We start from the raw sequence: 11,049 nt of genomic DNA, 5'->3' as shown, positions 1-11,049 counted from the left end.
CTGGTGTGACGTAGTGGAGGCATTATTCGATGGGAGGCACACATCGACAAGACACCGGCGTTCTTCCTCGTCGCCTGTTCACCCTTATCTGGCATTTTTCAATTTTTCTGTTCACTGAGAGATAGGTTAACCAATGAGGTGGCACTGAGTCATCTGTTGACACCCTCTTTTTGTTCCTATCCTCTCTTTTTTTGATTGGCCGTGTGCTGTCGCGTCATCAGTTGCTAACCAGGTTTATCCTGTCAGCACCAGGGCACACTGCACAAGACACACATCTTATCCAGCTGTTAGTGATGAGTTTGATTATATCCCCTCTGATCTATCCACTAACCATACCATATATAGCGTGCAGTTGTAGCTGTAGCCATGCCTCTGAAGACATCTGTTATGATGAAACATGTCAGGCAGGCTGACATCCGTACGCTGATTGCTGCAGCCGTTTGTTCCTATCATTGATGCATGCTGTTTTAAGCTTCAACTGTAAGTTACTACAATAAAAGTTTTTTTATCTATCATTACGGGCTTCACTATGGGTCCTTCACATTTTCTTTTCTCGGATATATAATGACTACATGCCTGAATGCCTAATTCTGAAGTGACCATTGGAATATGTTTATATATGAAGGAAATCCCATGGATGTTGTGGTCTGATGAGGGGTTCCAGTGCACTGGATTTGCTGGATGCTATTGAGAATTTATCATCTATGCCTAATCCTTAACACCTTCTGGTAAGCAGACTACATTACCACGTGGTGACGAGTGACTCTTTCTACATCTGCACAATATATTTGGTGATTGGATTCCTCCCACTCTTCAATTTCATTTGAACTTTTTAGCGCCGCAATAATTTTTATGCACTGATCAGATCCCCCCAAACATTTATCTTCTCCTGAGCCACACCTTCTTGGCCAGCCTCCAAGCGATTGGTTAAGGTCAGATAAATATTCATAATCCAGACAGCTTCTGAAGACGCGCATTTGCTTAAAACATACGTAGTGCTACACAGATTATGCCACCATTCTCTTTAGGTTTCGTGGCCCTTTATTTAAGTTTGAAAGTGGCATTTGTTTTTATACCTGATGTTTTTAATGTATATTTGGAAATATTAAACTACTACACTATGAGCAAAAATATTGTTTTTAGTTGGTGACTCCATGCTGATAACTCTGGTACTATCCCCTGGTGGAGTGGAATAGAGCAGTCTGGTCCTACCATATGTGTGTGTGTGTGTATGTGTATGTGTGTATGTATGTGTGTATATATATATATATATATATATATATATATATATATATATATATATATATTAGATGAACAGCTGGAGGCATCCCAGACTACAGGGGAATAGAAACACTCCCCCACAGAAGCTGCTTGCCATTAAGCTCCTACCTGGCTGCCCCACTTGCTGTTCTGGCAGCTGTTATGACAGTGGATGGCCTCTCATCTGGCTGCAGATCACTTGTCCAGCTATCTCTGCCTTCTCAAGTGTAGCTTCTTTGAGCTGCTGAGGGACAGAAGCTACAGAAGCTGAGAAATTTATAAGGTGTTTCCAGGAACCCAGTGGCTTGAGAAGATCAAGGGGTCTGTGCCAGCATCTGAGCATGGTGAATAAATGGGCACTTCACTAAAGTTTCTGTCACAGATTTCCAGGACAAAGCAATGCTGTTATCATAAGTGCCACCTCACACCAACCTTCTATATACCCTAAAAAATGTTTTTTGTATGTAAGCTTATCGCTTTGTTTGCATATTCACATCTCCTGCAGCAAAGTCTAACCCATCCAATATACGAGCATGGGAACTAACTGTTTAACATTATTTGTGTACAGGATAGGGACTGTATAAATAAACCCATTAAACAGTGTTAAAATGAGCAAAGTAGCACTTGATAAATAGCACTTATTCCAAAAGTGTTTTTTTATTTTTTTGACAGCTTTTTAAGGATCCTACATTCGTTCAAAATTGTTATATGCCTTTATATGTCCTGTCTTCAAGGAAATCTGTACTGAGATAAACATGCAGGCTGATATTGCAAACCTCTCCTTCTGAAAAGGATTAACTGTATTTATGACCCAAAATGTGAAAGAATATCAGCCGCATTCTGCTTGGCTTTTCTTACTGTATTATTTAACCACTTCAGCCCCGGAAGGATTTACCCCCTTCCTGACCAGAGCACTTTTTACAATTTGGTACTGCGTGGCTTTAACTGCTAATTGCGCGGTCATGCAATGCTGTACCCAAAAGAAATTTGCGTCCTTTTGTTCGCACAAATAGAGGTTTCTTATGATGGTATTTGATCACTTCTGCGTTTTTTTTATTTTTTGCGCTATAAATGGAAAAAGATCGAAAATTTTGAAAAAAAAACGATATTTTCTACTTTTTGTTATAAAAAAATACAATAAACTCAATTTTAGTCATACATTTAGTCCAAAATGTATTCAGCCATATGTCCTTGGTAAAAAAAATGTCAATAAGCGTATATTTATTGGTTTGTGCAAAAGTTATAGCGTCTACAAACTAGGGTACATTTTCTGGAATTTACACAGCTTTTAGTTTATGACTGACTATCTCATTTCTTGAGGTGCTAAAATGGCAGGGCAGTACAAACCCCCCCCCAAATGACCCCATTTTGGAAAGTAGACACCCCAAGGAAATTGCCGAGAGGCATGTTGAGCCCATTGAATATTATTTTTTTTTGTCCCAAGTGACTGAATAATGACAAAAAAAAAATTTACAAAAAGTTGTCACTAAATGATTTATTGCTCACACGGGCCATGGGCATATGTGGAATTGCCCTGCAAAATACATTTAGCTGCTTCTCCTGAGTATGGGGATAACACATCTGTGGGACTTTTTGGGACCCTAGCCGCGTATTGGGCCCCGAAAACCAAGCACCGCCTTCAGGATTTCTAAGGGCGTAAATTTTTGATTTAACTCCTCACTACCTATCACAGTTTTGAAGGCCATAAAATGCCAGGACAGTTCAACCCCCCCCCCCCAAAATGACCCCATTTTGGAAAGTAGACACCCCAAACTATTTTCTGAGGGGCATGTTGAGTCCATGGAATATTTTATATTTTGCCACAAGTTGCGGGAAAATGACAAACTTTTTTTTTTTGCACAAAGTTGTCACTAAATGATATATTGCTCAAACATGCCATGGGCATATGTGGAATTACACCCCAAAATACATTCTGCTGCTTCTGCTGATTATGGGGATACCACATGTGTGGGACTTTTTGGGAGCCTAGCTGCGTACGGGGCCCCGAAAACCAAGTACCGCCTTCAGGATTTCTAAGGGCGTAAATTTTTTGATTTCACTCCTCACTACCTATCACAGTTTCGAAGGCCATAAAATGCCAAGATGGCACAACCCCCCCCCAAATGATCCCATTTTGAAAAGTAGACACCCCAAGCTATTTGCTGAGAGGCTTGGTGAGTTTTTTGCAGCTCTCATTTGTTTTTGAAAATGAAGAAAGAAAAGAAAAATGTATTTTTTTTCCTTTTTTCAATTTTCAAAACTTTGTGACAAAAAGCGAGGTCTGCAAAATACTCATCATACCTCTCAGCAAATAGCTTGGGGTGTCTACTTTCCAAAATGGGGTCATTTGGGGGGGGGTTGTGCCACCTGGGCATTCCATGGCCTCCGAAACTGTGATAGGCAGTGAGGAGTGAAATCAAAAATTTACACCCTTAGAAACCCTGAAGGCGGTGCTTGGTTTTTGGGGTCCCGTATGCGGCTAGACTCCCAAAAAGTCTCACACATGTGGTATCCCCATACTCAGGAGAAGCAACAGAATGTATTTTGGGGTGTAATTTCACATATTCCCATGGCATGTTTGAGCAATATATCATTTAGTGACAACTTTGTGCAAAAAAAAAAAAAAAATTTGTCTTTTTCCCGCAACTTGTGTCACAATATAAAATATTCCATGGACTCGACATGCCTCTCAGCAAATAGCTTGGGGTGTCTACTTTCCAAAATGGGGTAATTTGGGGGGGCTTTGAACTGTCCTGGCATTTTATGCACACCATTCAGAAGCTTGTCACACATCACCCACTCTTCTAACCACTTGAAGACAAAGCCCTTTCTGACACTATTTGTTTACATGAAAAAATAATTTTTTTTTGCAAGAAAATTACTTTGAATCCCCAAACATTATATATTTTTTTAAAGCAAAGGCCCTACAGATTAAAATGGTGGGTGTTTAATTTTTTTTTTCACACAGTATTTGCGCAGCGATTTTCCAAAGCATTTTTTGGAAACACACTTTTTTTATTTTAATGCACTAAACCACACTATATTGCCCAAATGTTTGATGAAATAAAAAAGATGACCTTAGAGTACATGGATACCAAACATGACATGCTTTAAAATTGCGCACAAACGTGCAGTGGCGACAAACTACTTACATTTTATAAAGCCTTTAAAAGCCTTTACAGGTTACCACTTTAGATTTACAGAGGAGGTCTACTGCTAAAATTACTACCCTCGATCTGACCTTTGCGGTGATACCTCACATGCATGGTGCAGTTGCTGTTTACATTTGACGCCAGACCAACGCTTGCGTTCGCCTTTGCGCGAGAGCAGGGGGGGGGGACAGGGGTGCTTTTTTTTTTTTTTTTTTTTAATTTTTTTTTTTTATCTTATTTTTAAACTGTTCCTTTTATTTATTTATTTTTTATCATTTTTATTGTTATGTCAGGGAATGTAAATATCCCCTATGATAGCAATAAGTAGTGACAGGTACTCTTCTTTGAAAAAAATGGGGTCTATTAGACCCTAGATCTCTCCTCTGCCCTCAAAGCATCTGACCACACCAAGATCAGTGTGATAAAATGCTTTCCCAATTTCCCAATGGCGCTGTTTACATCCGGCAAAATCTAAGTCATGAAATGCTCGTAGCTTCCGGTTTCTTAGGCCATAGAGATGATTGGAGCCATTCTGGTCTCTGATCAGCTCTATGGTCAGCTGGCGGAATTCCCTCCCAGACATTCCCTCCCACTTCTTGTAAAAGCAGTCTAGAGGCTAATTAGCCGCTAGGATTGCTTTTACATAAAAGCCGACCACTGGCTGAAAATAATGATACCATGATGATACCTAAACCTGCAGGCATCATTCTGGTATAACCACTCAAAGTCCAGCAACATACCAGTACATTGCTGGTCCTTGTTGGGCATATATTGTAATCTTTTTTTTTTCATGCAGCCTGTGGGCTGAACAAAAAAAAGAGATTGATTGGTGGGTATGCCCACCATTAGACTACCTCCCTTCATCCACCCACTTCTAATGATGGGCATACATGCACCATTTATATATGCCGAAGCATGGGGGCATCCGCCACAAAAGTTAGGAGCAAATTGCTCCTTCGCCCCTGCTGCCCCCATGCTTCGGCATATATCACCTCCGCTGGAGTCACGGTTTTATGTATCGTGGGAGCAAACGCTGTTGCTGTCAAGATAAATAAATCTGCACTGCAGCTGAATGGCGTACCTGAAGACAAAAAAATGGATAACAATAAAACACAGTAAACAGTAAAGTATAAAAAATTGCATACCTGAAAAGCAAACATGATAAAACATAATAACAATAAAACATTGCAGAATAGAATACAGTAAAAAAAAGAGCAGAAAAATAGAGAGAGAATAGAGAGAGAGAACAATAAAACAACTATTTTTGTTTTTTTTATTTTATATATTTTTTTTTTTACACTTTTTTTGTAACTGTAACTTTTATAACTGTAACCGGTTCCAGGTTCAGGTCTCTCAAAATGCGATGGCATCTTGGGAGACTCTGTGAAAGTGGGCCTAGTCTGTGCAATGCTGTACCCTACGCTAATACTCAACTAGTGTATGGTAGCGTTCAAAACATTCACCAATGCAAAGACCAGGATTGTCAGAACAGGAGGGACAATAATAGCGGGTGCCATGCCTATATCCTGCAGACACAACATCTTTTTTGGGGGGGGTTTGTTGGGTAGGGGTACTCGGGAGAACATAAAGAAAATGCCTCTCATGCAGCCGACTGCATTTGATTGGGGATGTGAATGGGGGAAGTACGGGGGCTGCAGAAGTGGTGGGTTCCCAATTAGGATTGGCGAATGGGCACTATGGGCATGACGGGCCTGTGTTTGTCTTCTTCTTGGTGGCAGCGGGACACTACTTGTGCTTGCCACCTCACCAGCTTGAACTGCACTTATGGGACTCGCCACGTCACCAAGTGTTACTGCAGTGCTGGTTTGACTACGACCGGGGTGTACTAGGCCGCTTGTGCTTGCCAGTTCACCAAAACGCTACCAAAAAAACTGTTAGCGATCGCAGGGATCAGGCCTGACTCTGCGAACGCTGCAGTTATGTGTTTAGTGTTTTGTAAGTGACAGTAATCGATCGATACTGCACTTGGGTGGGCTGGGCCAGGTGGAGGGGCAAAACGCAGGTGCTAGCAGGTATCTGGGCTGATCCAGCTAACACTGCGTTTTTGGGAACCCTAAACTGCTGGGGACGCTAGTATAGATCTGATCGGATCAGATATTGATCCGTTCAGATACTATACCACTAAGGGAGGTGTACGGTGCGTGCGTGGATGTTAGCGCTACTGGCACTAACCTGAAGTTGCCTGGGGCTGGAGCTTGCCAGTTCACAGAACGGCTCCAAAAAAACTGTTAGCGATCGCAGGGATCAGGCCTGACTCTGCGAACGCTGCAGTTATGCGTTTAATGTTTTGTAAGTGACAGTGATCGATCGATACTGCACTTGGGTGGGCTGGGCTGGGTGGAGGGGCAAAACTCAGGTGCTAGAAGGTATCTGGGCTGATCCCGCTAACACTGCGTTTTTGGGAACCCTAAACTGCTGGGGATGCTAGTATAGATCTGATCGGATCAGATATTGATCCGTTCAGATACTATACCACTAAGGGAGGTGTATGCTGCGTGCGTGGGTGTTACTTCTAACTGTCACAAACTGACACCAATGCAGTAATCAGAAAAAAAAGAAAAACTGCTTGGTGTCACTGTGACGGGGGGGGGGGGGGTGATTACGGGGCGATCAGGGGGTGATGGGGGGTGTAAAGTGTACCTGGTGTGTTTTACTGTGTGTGTTGTGTTGTGCACTTACTCAAGATGTCTTCCCTCCTCGGCGCCGGAACGGAAAATTCCGAGCCGAGGAGAGATGTCATCACTTCCTCTGCCGCTGTTTACTATACAGCAGCAGAGGAAGATTCACATTCGTTGGGAGCGATCGCGAGGGGGTGGCCACGAATGAGTGGTCTCCCCCTCAGCCTGGATCGCTCTCCTAACGATGACGACCGCCTCGGGCACCAGGTACGTGATTTTGCCTGCCCGTGCCATTCTGCCGCAGTATATCTGCATTAGGCGGTTGGCAAGTGGTTAATAATCAAAAAGCTGACAGCATGCAGCAATTTTTCCACCCAGGAACCAACCTTCCGTGATATGTTTCACCACTCCTGGCTTGCTCACAAAGATAGAAATAAAGCAGGAGTGGTGAAACATCAAGGAGGTTTGGATCTTGGGTGGAGACATTGCTGTATGCAGTCATCTTTTTGACTATTAAATAACACAGTAAGAGAAGCCAAACAGAGTGTGGCTGATATTCTTTCACATTGTCAAAGGAGAGTGGAGACGGACTATAATGCCAACATCCAAATTATCCATGTCATAGCTCCCAACTGTCCCTGATTTTGAGAGACTGTCCCTGATTTGGATCAACGTCCCTCTGTCCCTCTTTCCTCCTCATTTTTCCCTCATTTTGGTCTAATCTATATAGCTGTATAAAAAAAACACTTTTTATCTTTCAAAAAGTCTTTCCCAGTGCTAAACCTTTCAAGAATGTTTAAATTGCTGCATTTGTAAATTCCAAAAGCCAGTATAAAGGACCGGTAGTGGTAAAAAAAAAAAGCACTTGTGGGTTTAACCACCTTCACCATATTGACAAATGACAGGCGGGCAGTGGCTTTACTGTTCTGGGATGATGTCATATGAAGCCCTACTTTCACCATGGCGCAAAAGAATGGCGATCGGAGGTGCGCTCTGTCCTGGGACACGGCACATCACCAATCTCAGTAAAGTGCCGATGACGAGGCTATTTACCCATGTGATCAGCTGTGTCCAATTGGTTATCGCCGTTCCTTTCCTCACACTGACAAAGTGTGAGGGGAGGAGAGCCAATCAACAGCATTTCCTCACAGGGGAAATCTGCACACATAATCAGGGCACTGTTTATCAGTGCCCTGATTATTAGTGCAGCCCCAACAGTGCCCAGCATTGATGCCAGTCAGTGCCCAACAGTGATGCCAATTAGTGCCCATCAGTGATGCCAGTACCCATCAGTGTCACCCATCAGTGTCGCCTATCCGTGACGCCTATCATTGCCCATAAGTGCCACTTATTAGCGCCCATCAGTGCCACTTATCAGTGCCCATCAGTGCCACCTATCGGTACTCTTCAGTGCTGCATATCAGTGCCCATCAGTGCTGCATATTAGTGCCTCTCCATCAGTGTCCCTCATTAGTGCCCATCAGTGCAGCCTCATCAGCGCCGCCTCATCAGCGCTCATCAGTGCAGCCTCACCAGCACACATCACTGAAGCAGAAAAAATACTTGTTTACTAAATTTTATAACAGAAGTAAAAACTTTTTTTTTTTTCAAAATTTTCGGTCTTCTAACTTTTTTTTTTTAGCAAAGAATAAAAAACCCAGTGGTGACTAAATACCACCAAAAGAAAGCTCTGTCTCAAAAAAATTATAAAAATTTTGTACAGCATTTCATGACCATGCAATTGTCATTCAAAGTGCAACAGTGCTGAAAGCTGAAAATTGGCCTGGACAAGAATGTGGTAAAAGGGCTCAGTAGGCACGTGGTTAACTCATTATTATTTTTTGTATAATTCTCCATTAAGGGGGCGTAGCAGGTGGTGTGTCGTATGCCTACATACTTTTGCAAATAGATGTTCCTGGTTCCCATCTCAAAAAGTTGGGAGGTATGCACATATAAGCGAAGCCAGCCTTGAGCAGAACTATTGATCTGGTTATAAATGCAAGACTGCATCATACAATTCTTGATATATTTTATTCAAGCAAACTAGAATTATGCCTCTTGATATATTTCCTGTAGAACTACATCACCAAGGTTTTATCTAACATTTTTGTACTTACTGAGTGCTACAGCTACACCTCAACTCTTCAGGTATACCATTCATTTTGATTCATGTAAACTTCTTCTTATGAAACATTTCAGTATTTTTCTTTCTGTAACCACTCATTATCACTATAGCAACACAAAGGCAGAGAACATGAGAGCGAAGTGAAGAATACATTCAGGGACTATGCATGCTATATTTAAATTGATGGCAGCAAAGACAGAATACAAAAGTAGAACTGGTGATTTTTTTATTCAATCAAGCCTACAATTGTATCTTCCTATCTTTATATTATAGGTATTGAGACTATGACAAGGGGCTCTTATAAACGTTTTAATCTGAGGACCAAAATAAAAAAATTGTTATCATTTTGGGCCCCAAGAAGTGACTTATTACCAAAAGTTCAAAGACATAAAGCATTGGCCGAATGACCAAAGAAAGCACACAAACGGTAAACATTTCCATTCCAGTATTCTTTTTTTTTTCAATTTTTTTAGGCCTTGCTTCCACTGTCTCTATCATGCCCTTCCCTTTCCCTCCATCTACACATGCTTACATGTAAACTCTTCTAGTAACTCTATTTCTCCATAGGAATCTGTGCGGTCAATCAGAAGAAAATTAAATTACAGTTGTTAAGTGGAGGCAGGATAGGCTTTTCTGAAGAGAAAACAAAAGCTTTCAGGGATCGTCTAAAAGTGGATAGATTTTCGAGATAGTCCGACAGATTGGGGTAGGGAATTCCAGAGGATGGGAGAGGCTTGGGAGAAGTCCTGGAGGTGAGTATGGGAGGAGCTGATGAGGCCGCTTGAGAGCAGGAGGTCTTGGGAGGAACAAAGCTGACAATTAGGTTGGTATTTTGAAACTAGGCTAGTGATGTAGCTGGGGGAAGAGTTGTGGATGGCTTTGTAAGTTATTGTTAGTGTATTGAATTTAATTTGTTGGGTAAGTGGCAGCCAGTGGAGGGATTGGGAGAGAGGGGTAGCAGACGCTGAGGGGTTTGTAAGATGTATGAGTCTGGCAGCAGCATTCATGATGGACTGAAGGGGGGATAGCCTATTTAAAGGTAAGCCAATGAGGAGGGAGTTGCAGTAGTCTAGGTGAAAGATAACCAGGGAGTGAATCAGGAGCTTTGTAGTTTCATTGGTTAGAAAGGGACGTAGTTTGGAGATGTTGCGGAGGTTGAGGCAGCAAGATTTGGAAAGGGATTGGATGTGGGGCCAAAAGGAGAGTTCAGAATCCAGGATAACGCCTAGCAACGCATGTGGGGATGGGTGGATGGTTGTGCCATTGCTCTTCAGGGGAAGAGGCGCGTGGGGGAGGAAATATTATGAGCTCAGTTCTCAACAAGTTGAGTTTGAAGAAGTGGTGTGACATCCATACAGATATAAAAGTAGCAAAAGCTTTCACCAGCGCTAAAATGTGGATCATGGGCAGATAGGAGGGATTGTACCATTGGTGGAATTTGAGAATTGAACCCAGTGCAGCTAGGCAGCAAACATAACTGGAAGATATGGTATACAGCAACACAAACAAACAATGTCAGTGCTCAATGGGTTAAATGAAGATAAGTCTCTCAATATATATATCACCACCTTCAATAAATACTTACAGTATCTCACAAAAGTGAGTACACCCCTCACATTTTTGTAAATATTTTATTATATCTTTTCATGTGACAACACTGAAGAAATGACACTTTGCTACAATGTAAAGTAGTGAGTGTACAGCTTGTATAACAGTGTAAATTTTCTGTCCCCTCAAAATAACTCAACACACAGCCATTAATGTCTAAACCACTGTCAACAAATGTGAGTACACCCCTACATGAAAATGTCCAAATTGGGCCCAAATAGCCATTTTCCCTCCCCAGAGTCATGTGACTCTTTAGTGTTACAAG

This window comes from Aquarana catesbeiana, linkage group LG03, assembly GCF_042186555.1.
Source record: "Aquarana catesbeiana isolate 2022-GZ linkage group LG03, ASM4218655v1, whole genome shotgun sequence".
Lineage (NCBI taxonomy): Eukaryota > Metazoa > Chordata > Amphibia > Anura > Ranidae > Aquarana > Aquarana catesbeiana.
Note: the sequence above shows the minus strand (reverse complement) of the source record.